This window comes from Chiroxiphia lanceolata, chromosome 1 (genome assembly GCF_009829145.1).
Source record: "Chiroxiphia lanceolata isolate bChiLan1 chromosome 1, bChiLan1.pri, whole genome shotgun sequence".
Lineage (NCBI taxonomy): Eukaryota > Metazoa > Chordata > Aves > Passeriformes > Pipridae > Chiroxiphia > Chiroxiphia lanceolata.
In genome coordinates this window covers 6,921,796-6,932,004 of record NC_045637.1, presented here as the reverse complement: position 1 = coordinate 6,932,004, position 10,209 = coordinate 6,921,796, and the positions used below count along the sequence as shown (strand labels likewise).

At 35.9% G+C, this 10,209-nt stretch overlaps 1 long non-coding RNA gene across 1 annotated transcript; it reads left to right on the top strand.

Moving 5' to 3' along the window:
- Window positions 1-1,668: 1,668 nt before the first annotated feature.
- On the top strand, window positions 1,669-7,962 carry LOC116793294. Its single transcript, XR_004359439.1, has 3 exons — window positions 1,669-1,740; window positions 4,239-4,353; window positions 7,831-7,962. It is a non-coding gene; the product is annotated as an uncharacterized LOC116793294 (long non-coding RNA).
- Window positions 7,963-10,209: the final 2,247 nt, after the last annotated feature.

The following is a 10,209-nucleotide window of genomic DNA, read 5'->3' as shown; positions in this document are numbered from 1 at the left end:
AAGTACTTCTACTTTTTGTTGGTGTCTTCTCCCCTCTCTGCTCTATCAGCACCTCTGTTTTGTTTTCAGGAAGTAACAAGGAAAAGAAAGGACTATTTATTTGAACTATGGAATTTTTTTCATCCTGTATTCCATGAAAGCTGATGATGTTGTAGGTCTAGTCTGCTTCTTATTCTATTTAGTATTCTCAGGATTTCTGGAAGAAAAGTCTGGCATTCATCTAAGTGAATTACAAAACAATTACAAAGAGTGTGATAATTTATTTTAAAAGCATGTCCAGGAGACAAAACACAGCAAAACACCACCACCAAAAATGCAAAAAAAGACTAAGGCAGTCTCTCTAGTATAATATGACAACCATCAATTCATATTGCCTTTTACTTTAGGACTACAAGAATGTTCCTTTTATGTCTGTCATTCACAGACCTTGTGTTTTCTTGATTAGTGCTTTTTTTTGGTGTGTGTCTTTTCCCCCTGCTCACCCCCTCTCCACCGCTGTGAGTAACAAAGCCAGTGGTGGTCTGAAAAATAAAAGCTAGACACGATTCCAGTATGGGGGAACTGGAATAGTTTATTGAACACGAGAACACTATTTTAAAGGCATCTGAGGTTGGACATGTTAATGAAGGGGACGAGTTATGTTAATTATGGAATTACACAAGTTTTTACTGCAATTTCTAAATAGATAATTTTTCTTCTAGTAGGATTACATGGGGGATAGAGGGATTACAGGGGTTTAGACATGGTTTGATACAATCATCTCAAAAGTCTTTTCTGATATCTGCTGGAGCCAGGTTTATATCTCCGGTTTGCACATCAACAGGTCTCTGGACAAGGGTCCAAACTTCTCAAATCACGAGATGTTTGTCAGCCGTGTTTTCCTTTGCTGAAAGCTGGGTTTGGGCTCCCACAAAAGCCCACTGGGCATTTAAGGTCTTTAGAAATTACTTGCAATAGTTGCTCTTCCTTTTGCTCATTAAATAGTATCTTGCTTCCACTGAATATGGTACTACTGCAAACACTGTGATTTTACAGGCATTTTCAGCACATCAGTTCTATCTCCTGCCAAATAAATTAAAAAAAAATAAATTAGCACTTAGTCTCTTGTTTGATCTATTAATCCTCTAAAATTTATTTCTTATAGGAAAAAAAACAATAAAGAAGACCTCATTTTATACTTAGAATATGATTAGTAATGACAAGTAAAGAGAATGGAATTTTAATCTTTGGCAACAGAGTAAGTGCTGTTAGTGTTGAAAAGATAAGGTTGCATGGAGACCTCAGAGCAACCTTCCAGTATCTGAAGGGGACCCACAGGGAAACCAGAGAGGGACTCTTCATCAGGAACTGTAGTGATAGGACAAGGAGTAATGGGTACAAACTAAAAGAAAGGGAAATTATGTTAGATATTAGGAAGAAATTCTTTACTATGAGGGTGGTAAGACGCTGGAACAGGTTGCCCAGGGACGTTGTAGATGCCCCAACTCTGGAAGTGTTCAAGCTCAGGTTGGAAGGCCATGAACAACCTGGTCTGGTGGGAGGTGCCCCTGCCCATAGCAGGGGATTTGGAACTAGGTGATCTTTAAGGTCCCTTCCAACCCTTAACATTCTATGATTCTAATTGGGAAAGGTCTTATTGTGTAGATATCATGGTTTAAACCCAGCTCACAATTAAGTACCACACAGCCACTTGCTCCCTTGCTTTTACTCCCTGGAGGAGACAAGAATCTGAAATAAGATGTAAGCTGAGATAAGAACAGTTTAACAATTGAAATAAAATAAATTATAATACTAACACTAGTAATGAAAAGGAGAGAAGGAGAGAGGTATAAAATTCAAGAGAAACAAGTGATGCACAGTACAGTTGCTGACCACCCACTGATTGATACCCAGCCCATCACCAAGCAGTGATCCAACAACTCCCAGACAATTCCCCCCAATTTATATATTGAACATGATGTTCTATGGTGTGAAATACCCCTTTGGCCAGTTTGGCTCACCTGTTCTGGCCATACCCCCTCATAGTTTCCTGTGCACTTGCTTGCTGGCAGAGCATGGGACACTGAAAAGTCTTTGATTTTGACTGAACACTACTTGGCAACAACCAGAACATCAGCATGTTACCAATATCCAAAACACAGCACTGTACCAGCTACCAAGAAGAAAATTAACTCTATCTCAGGACAGTACATATATCATTAAGGCATAACTTTGAGATATATCTACTCAGTAATACCCCACAAAGCTGCTCAAACCTACGCAGACCTCCAAAATTATATTAAATTATTCAGAATCAGAACATTTAGAATGAAGGGATGGTGGCTAGTGTAGATCTTAAGAAACATCTTTTTCTCAACTAGATTGGGATGTTACTGACCAGAAACACACCCAAAATTGCTACATATGATAAAACAGATTGTACATATACATTGTATTATATATTAATTGGATAAAACTAGACATTAGCATCTCTTTGCCCTTCAAAGAGAACAAATAATGGTCGCTCTCATTGGTTGGCCAGAAGAAACAGTAACAGAAGATAAATTTTACCATGATATTCTTTGGAGGATTAATCTCTTAGTATATGCATCTACCTACTTCTATCTTCTACCTGCTGATTTATATACCTACTGTCTTTATTCATGTTTACCATTTTTCAGCATGGCTATAGTCCTTTATGATGAGGAGAGAGATTGAATGTGTGCTTTAAATATTGCTTCAATTTCCTCTGTCAGAACCCCTACCAGAAGACAAGAAATAACATGCAAAGAAACATATTTATCCAACAGGACACACAGTGATCGGCATTTCTTATCCAGTCACCACTATTGCTTAACTTACTATACTTTTTTCCTGAGGAAAAAATCCTGAGAGATTGAAGAGGATAACGTACGTTGCATAAGAAGCCTTTCAGATTAATTCCTTGAGTACTTACAAAGGAGAGAAAAAAGTTTTTTGTTGCTGAGCTGTTTTGGAAGAGCAGATTGGAGGCCTAGAGCTCAGCACAAACTGCTGCACCTGTAACTGTGAGACAGTGGTGAACAGCTGGTGATGATCAGTGCAGCAACAACCCATCCACCCAACATATTTCACTCTGATAAAGAAGAGAACAAGATGCAAAAAAGCATCACAGCCTACAGCCTTCACTTTTCTTGTCAAACCTTGGGGGGGCAGCTTTTTAACAAAGGGATCTCAAGAACAGAAATAGTGTGCTGTATATTTGTGTTTGCTATCCCACTCTTAGTTAGGGCAAACTAAGAGAAAATGTAAAAAGGGAGATGGCATCACTATCAAATTTTGCAAATTAAGCTCAAAAATATCATTTTACGATAAGGATCAAAAATTGAAAATACCTTTGTCATCATATACTGTTTACCACCCTAACAAAAATCGGTGGCTATACCATGTGCACGTATTTTTCTGTGTCCAACTTCCTATTATTGTATCAAGCTACTTCTTGAAATAACCTGTAAAGCAACACAAAAAATAACAACTGATGTCATATAACTTTTGGATCAAGGAGCTAGCAAGTCTTAGTTAAGCTTCAAGTCTAAGTTTCAAGCTCATCTCCTGAGAGCTGTTAAGTGCAAGCCAAGATGGATACCTGAGTGATACCAGATGAATCACCGTCTGGCAATGAACTGGTAATACAGACTGAGTAAAGTGATCTCCCAGTCTTTTTCTCAGTTTACAAGCTTTTCCACTCTTTTTGTCCCCTTATTCTGCTAAGGAGGAGTGAGAGAAAGGCAGCCCACCAAACTCAACCCATGGCAAAAAGCTACTACTGTTCCCTGATGGAACAAAACCTCCCCATTTATTAGTCCAAATATTGATGTCCATTTAGGATGGAATTAGGAAAATAAACAGATCTTGCACAACTTAACCCATATGTTCTGGAGTCCTTTCTGAATGAAAACCTACAGTACTTGGATTATTATTGGTTCTCCAGCCAGGTGGTTTGGTGTCTCAGAACTTTTTACACTAACTTATGGTCACGATGTCTGCAGTAGAGACCTAGTCTTTAGGGTGTCTGTAGAATTATTTCTTAGGTAAATACATTATGCTCATAAATTTAGGATGATAGCTTTCTTGAATAAATGTGTTTGCCTCCATAAAGGTCACAAAAGTAAGATAATGCTATTCTGGGATGGGAGTGGGAGGAAGAGGAGGAAGAAAATAAGGCAAGTTCGCCAAAGAATCATAATTTATCAGAAGGTGATTTTGTGTAACACTTTCAGATCAAATGACAGTGCTGAGAACAAATAGAGTCAGAAGCAATTTACTCACAGATATATAAACTCCACAGCTGCTGTGTTCTGTGGTAGAGATGACACAACCCAGGTGAGAATTCAGGTGGGTAGGTATAGTGCGGTCGTGCCCTGTGTAGTCCTAGTAGCATTGTGGTAAAAGTAGGGTAGTGGGGTCCCCTGAGATTCCTCCCCAGATAACTTTGAATGTAGTCATAGAATTGAATAGAAACCTAAATTCTTATTCAGCTCATTCAAATTCACTTGACTTCTAAAAATGGACTGTCACCATCACTGATACTCAAAACATGCTCCCATCCCTTTCACCTTACACAGTGATGGACACAGTGTTTACCTTCACTCTGTTCTTATAATAAACTGAATTCCCCCTTCTGTAGGGGTAAATGAAGTTCTCATGCTAAGGTCCTGTCAAATGGGCCTAATTTATGCTAATGGATAAAGTTTGCTAATTCTTAATTCCTAATATGAATAAAATTCATAAGTGATAGTCTTTGGTCCAGGATTGGACTCAGTTCTAAAAAAAAATGTGGTGATTTGACAATTTTCAGAGTCCTTTGGATGGGTAGGTTTGATGGCTTTTTGTATTAGTACAAAATAAATAACAAAAAGGAATTTTTGAAGTCTCCATTCTACAATATGAAGAAAGCTCTTGATCAGAGTTAGGTGAACAATTAATTCTTGAGTTCATGTCCAAACTGCAGTATTTTACTTCTAATGAATCAAAACCTCTGAATTTCCTGCTTCTAAATTGAATGTGAGGCTCTAATGTTACATGAGAAAATCTGGGTAATTTTTTTCATCAGATTGTCTTTTACTTTGGGAAAGTGTTTGAATCACTCTGGTTTCCTGTACTAGAAAATTAAAAAAAAAAAGAAAAGGCAATTAAATTGTTTGTGTTAAAGAAGATCCACAAATAAGCCTGTGTAAGGCACAAAACAAAAGGCAAACCCAAAAAGTCACATATGCAGTCAGTTAAATGATTTATAATGTGATATTGTCCAAGTAGGTGTCTTAAAATGGGAGAATTTGCTAGAGCAGTGGGTTTTTAAATACAGCTTAATAGGTTTATGAAAATGCATTGATTCAATGATAGAAAAATAGCATAATAGATTAAATGATTGCATAAAAGACCTTGTAGCAGAATGCATGAAGTTCTGCGGTCTTTAGTAAAGGACTTTCAAGTGGAACTCAGATGAGGTTGTCAGACTCTGGATGGCTTTTTATTCCAGAATTCAAAGGCATCACAAGTTCCTCTTGCCAGCAGCTGAATTCAGCTACATTCAGACAAGAAATTAGATGTGAATAAAACTATACACTTATTGTAACTTGAATAAGATGTCAACATAAATAACCTTGGAAGGGATCAGCCACAGATATAATTCAATCTTTGTGCCTTAAATTTGTAGACTCAAAGGTGGTCTTTGGAAAGTTTTGATGCCCAGCTTAAGGTGTAATAAACTAGAACTTAGAAGAAATAAATAAACTAAATTTAGGTGAAATTTTAAGATAAAATACAAATACAGAACAAGCGTGAAGGCACCTGTACACATCATCTAGTGTCATTCCCTTCTTCAGAAATGGTTAAAGCAGGTTGTTCACATTTATATCTCATTGGAGATTGAATGTCCCTAAGAATGGAGACTCCAAAGCCTTCCCGTGCAGCCTGTTCCAGTGTCTTATCCAACTCATAGTTAAAAACTCTTTTTTTTTCTTCTGTTTTAATGGAGTTCCCTGTATTTCAGTTTATGCTCATTGCTTCTTGTCCTTTCATGCAGTGTCACTGAGATCTTCCTTTCAGTTATGTCAATTCTTTAAAGGGAATCAGATTTATTTTTGTCTGAATTCCTAAGTTCTTGATAAATGTTGAAGTCATTAATAAAATTTAGTATTACAGTAACATCTAGAGGTATGAGCTGAGAATAGTTCTCTACATAATGTAATAAAGACATTTTGTTATTCAGATGTAATAATCTGCATAGGGAAGGAGAAAATAGAAAAAAAAGGAAAGAAAAAATATGAAACTAAAAAAAGGTTTTTGTTTAACTTGCATGGTAGACAATTGTCAGAAATAGATCTGTTTCTTTTAATTTCAGACAGACTGCAGTATTTTTGCTAGAAGCATTCACACGTCTGAAATGAATTAAATTTCAGACTCTATAATTCTGTGCTTTCCATGCTCTTCCTTAATTAGTCAACTTTTTTCTTTTCAGTGAATGTTTGCTTATTAATCTATTAATTATTTAAAACATCTTGTTTATATCAAAGCCCTTATATGAAATAAGCTCAGTATATTTTTATTTAGAATATATTTATTTAATTGTTAGGCTAGGTAATTAGTTTGCTTTCAGAATATAATCTTTCTTATATGTGAACAAGCTAAGAAGGCCTTGTGGAATTGTGACTGCTTAATTATCTATGATTATGGGACACAGTGTTTATTTAAAAGTAAAGAACAAACAGGTTGCTACTTCAGTGATTTATGGGAAAGCAGAGCTGCAATAACTACATTGTTATCTTCTCACATGTACTTCTTTCCAAAATTAGATAGTAGGCTTTTATTTCAAGTACTTACAGTTACCTTCATGAAGGCTTGTCACACACTTCCTATAAAGACCTTTGAAATCACCACAGCAGAAACATATAGGTTTTCTTCTACCCACATGCTAGTTTTACTCATATCTGTAGGACATCAGGTGAAATCCTGGCTCCAGCAATGCCAAGAGGCATTATGATTGACCCATTAGGTTGTGTGGCTAAACTCTGGTTGGTGATTCATCTCACTGTACAGTAACAGTGACAATCATAACTAGTTTTGTAAGCTCTTGACCATAAAATTATATCATATTTGCTATAAATGCCTTGAGGACCATAATTCATTGATATTTCTGCTTCTACCAAAAAACAAAAACAAAAACCAACAAAACCAAACCAAACCAAGCTAAACAATAAACAAACCAAACCAACAAAAACCAAAACCAAAACCAACCAACCAACCAACCAACCAAACAAAACAAGCTCAGGGAAATTCAGTCTGTATTTTGGGTTACTAATGAAATTTAAACATGGATGCTGATCAGCATCCCCTGAAGACAATGTCTATGTGTTACCAAAAAAAAAGGGTAAATATTTTAGGAGAACATTAACACATCTTTTTACATTATTCAAATGAGAAGAAGGGTAACTTCTTATTAGAGACATTTGTGTTCAAATCCAGTCTATAACATTGGAGTTGTCCTGAATTGCATTAGAAATTCAGCAAAATAAAAAAAAAAAACCACACAACAATTTTCATTATTTATTGATATTTACTTTTTTGTTTAGTCGTGCTTCTCATGCATAAACAGACTTTCCATTTCCACTACTGATATTCTGCTATACCCTTTTGTTTCTGGGCATGATGTAAATGTAACAGAAATTAGTTTATTTTACAGAATCTGTTGATTCAAAGAAAAGTGATAACTAGAAAATATCAACACATTCATTGGTTATGCTCCATGAAAAAAACAATGCCTTAACATTGCTTAATCGAATTTATAGTTATTATTGATATCATCACCCATAGAAAGAAGAAACCAGGAGACAGTGGAAAATGGAGTTTTTTCACATGATTGAACATGAAGAAAAGACTGAGTCCAATATCAACCCAATATCCAGACAAATAGCAATAAATGAATGGATGAAGATGATAATTTAATATCCCAAGATGGTTCTGTTTAGTTCTTTTGGCATTAAACCGTTGATTTTTTCACACAGATTTCAAATTTATAATGGTCTCATCTGATATTTCTTGTGCAACAAGAAATATTTTCCCATAGATTTTTAATAAATGTAATATCCTCATTCTCTTCACTGGGTCCCTAATCTCTTTGCTCCTCAGTTTCCATGATGCATATAATGTATAGCATTTATTATCTCACTGAAAGGTTTTTGGGAGCATGTTCACATTTGATGCATTTCTGTAATGCCTGTAGCACAATGCAAAAATTCTTTACCACAAACTTAACATGACTACAGATGACTTTTTTAGTCTCCTTTGACCTTCCCCTCCCTTTCCCTTTGAAGCACGAAGCTTCAATTTTTTTAGTATTGTAAATTGAGTAAAATCCTTGCTAGATTTCATAGCATGTTTGGTTTCTTAAAGAAAGATAACAGGTTTGTGCAGATGAAGCAAATTTGTAGTTTTGTCCCCTGTTACTCACCCTTCTAAGCCTTTCTGTTTGTTTCTTTGACAGAAGCAATGTCTCTGAAAAACTGTGTCTTTATGGCCTAATCCTACCAAACTTTTTATGTGTTTCTCTTCTGGAAGTCAATGAAGACTCCACTGGTACCAGCCATCCATGTCAAAAAAAAAAACCCACAACATATTTCAACTCTATACCATGCAGAATAATATGTATCTTGATTCAGCTGACTTTGTTTGATTCATTTGAATCTTAAAGGTTTCAGGATGTAACTGCCATGTAGGAGTTTTCTTAAGTGCACCTAAGTGGATTCAAGCAGCAATCTATTCTCCTATTCTATCCTTCTAAAAACCCAGTCTTTCAAAGGGTATTTTATATGTGATCAGGAGTTTATCCTCTGCCTGAGTTCAGAATGTGCTAGAATCAGAAATCTGTAGGTTTACAATCTCTAAATAATTCATTTGTGTGAATCGTTCTTTATTCCTAAAATCTTCCACAATGCAAAGTGCAAAGTGTGCTCAAATAGTGCTGTCAGCCCCAAAACAAACTGGGCAGAGTGTTGCCAGGAAAAGAACTGAGAAAAAAAACACTGACCTCATAACACAGAATGTGTGACCTGTATTTAACCCAACCCAGTGGTAACATAGATTGGCACAGTTTAGAATTCACAAGTGAAAGGAAACATGAAGTGAGAGTCACCATCCGTGACACATGTGATAAAGTGTCTTGATAAAAGAAACTTGCTTTGCATAACACCTCTAAGACTGTAAAAATTACCTTACAATTATGGAAAGCAAAAAAAAAAAACAAAACCACAATAAAACAAAAGAAAGAACTCCTGTACCAAAATCATCAAAAATAAGCAGAGGACCTGAACAGCAGAGGGATCTGAGAAATTACCCAAGGATCAAAACTCCCATAAAGTTACAACTAAGATCTCTTTAATCTTGCTTAAAAGAAACTTCACTATTTAGTGAGGGGTTCAATACATTAACTATTGTTTGCAATAATGGTGTCACAAACTGGATCTAAATTCACTTGTTCTTTGAAGCCTCACAGTAGGACTAAATACTTGTGTACCTTCCCTATGGACATTCCCCAGTCTAGCCTCTTTAAGAGCCCATTGCAGATCAAACTGATGTATTTTTTTTCACTCATCTGGATGGATTGGTATATGGTATCAGGTTTTAGGGCATAACAAGCACAGAAACACTGTGTGGAGAAGTAAAAATTTTATATTTTGTCTACTAAGCCATTTTTATTGATGAGATTTCTTCCAGTTTAAAATCCTTTTTTTGAAAAATGATGCTTGCCACAGACTCTGGCACTACCTTGTGCTGACAGAAGAGTGTTTCCTTTGCAAATGGGTTATACTGTGGTATGTAGTGGATTAGGAGCAGCAGACTTTACCCAGCTTCTCCCACATCACTCCTGGGCAAACTAACTTTTCCTCTGAGGTGCCATTAGTGTAATATCAACATTAGTAACTTCAAGATGTGGCAAACAGTAAGTATTTATTATCTCCCAAAAGAAGAGATAAATAGTGAGCAGTTAATACTTTTTTTCTGCCACGGTTATAGTTTAGATTTGACCTATGAACATCATAACAATGATTTTAGACCGCGTCATTTGGGATACTTGGTCACAAAGAGCCTCCAGGGTGACATTAATTAACACAATTATGTAGAAATTAAGGAAGAGATTTTGAATGGCATATTCATTTGTTAAGCAAATTGAAGCACCAGAAATTGGGATGAGAC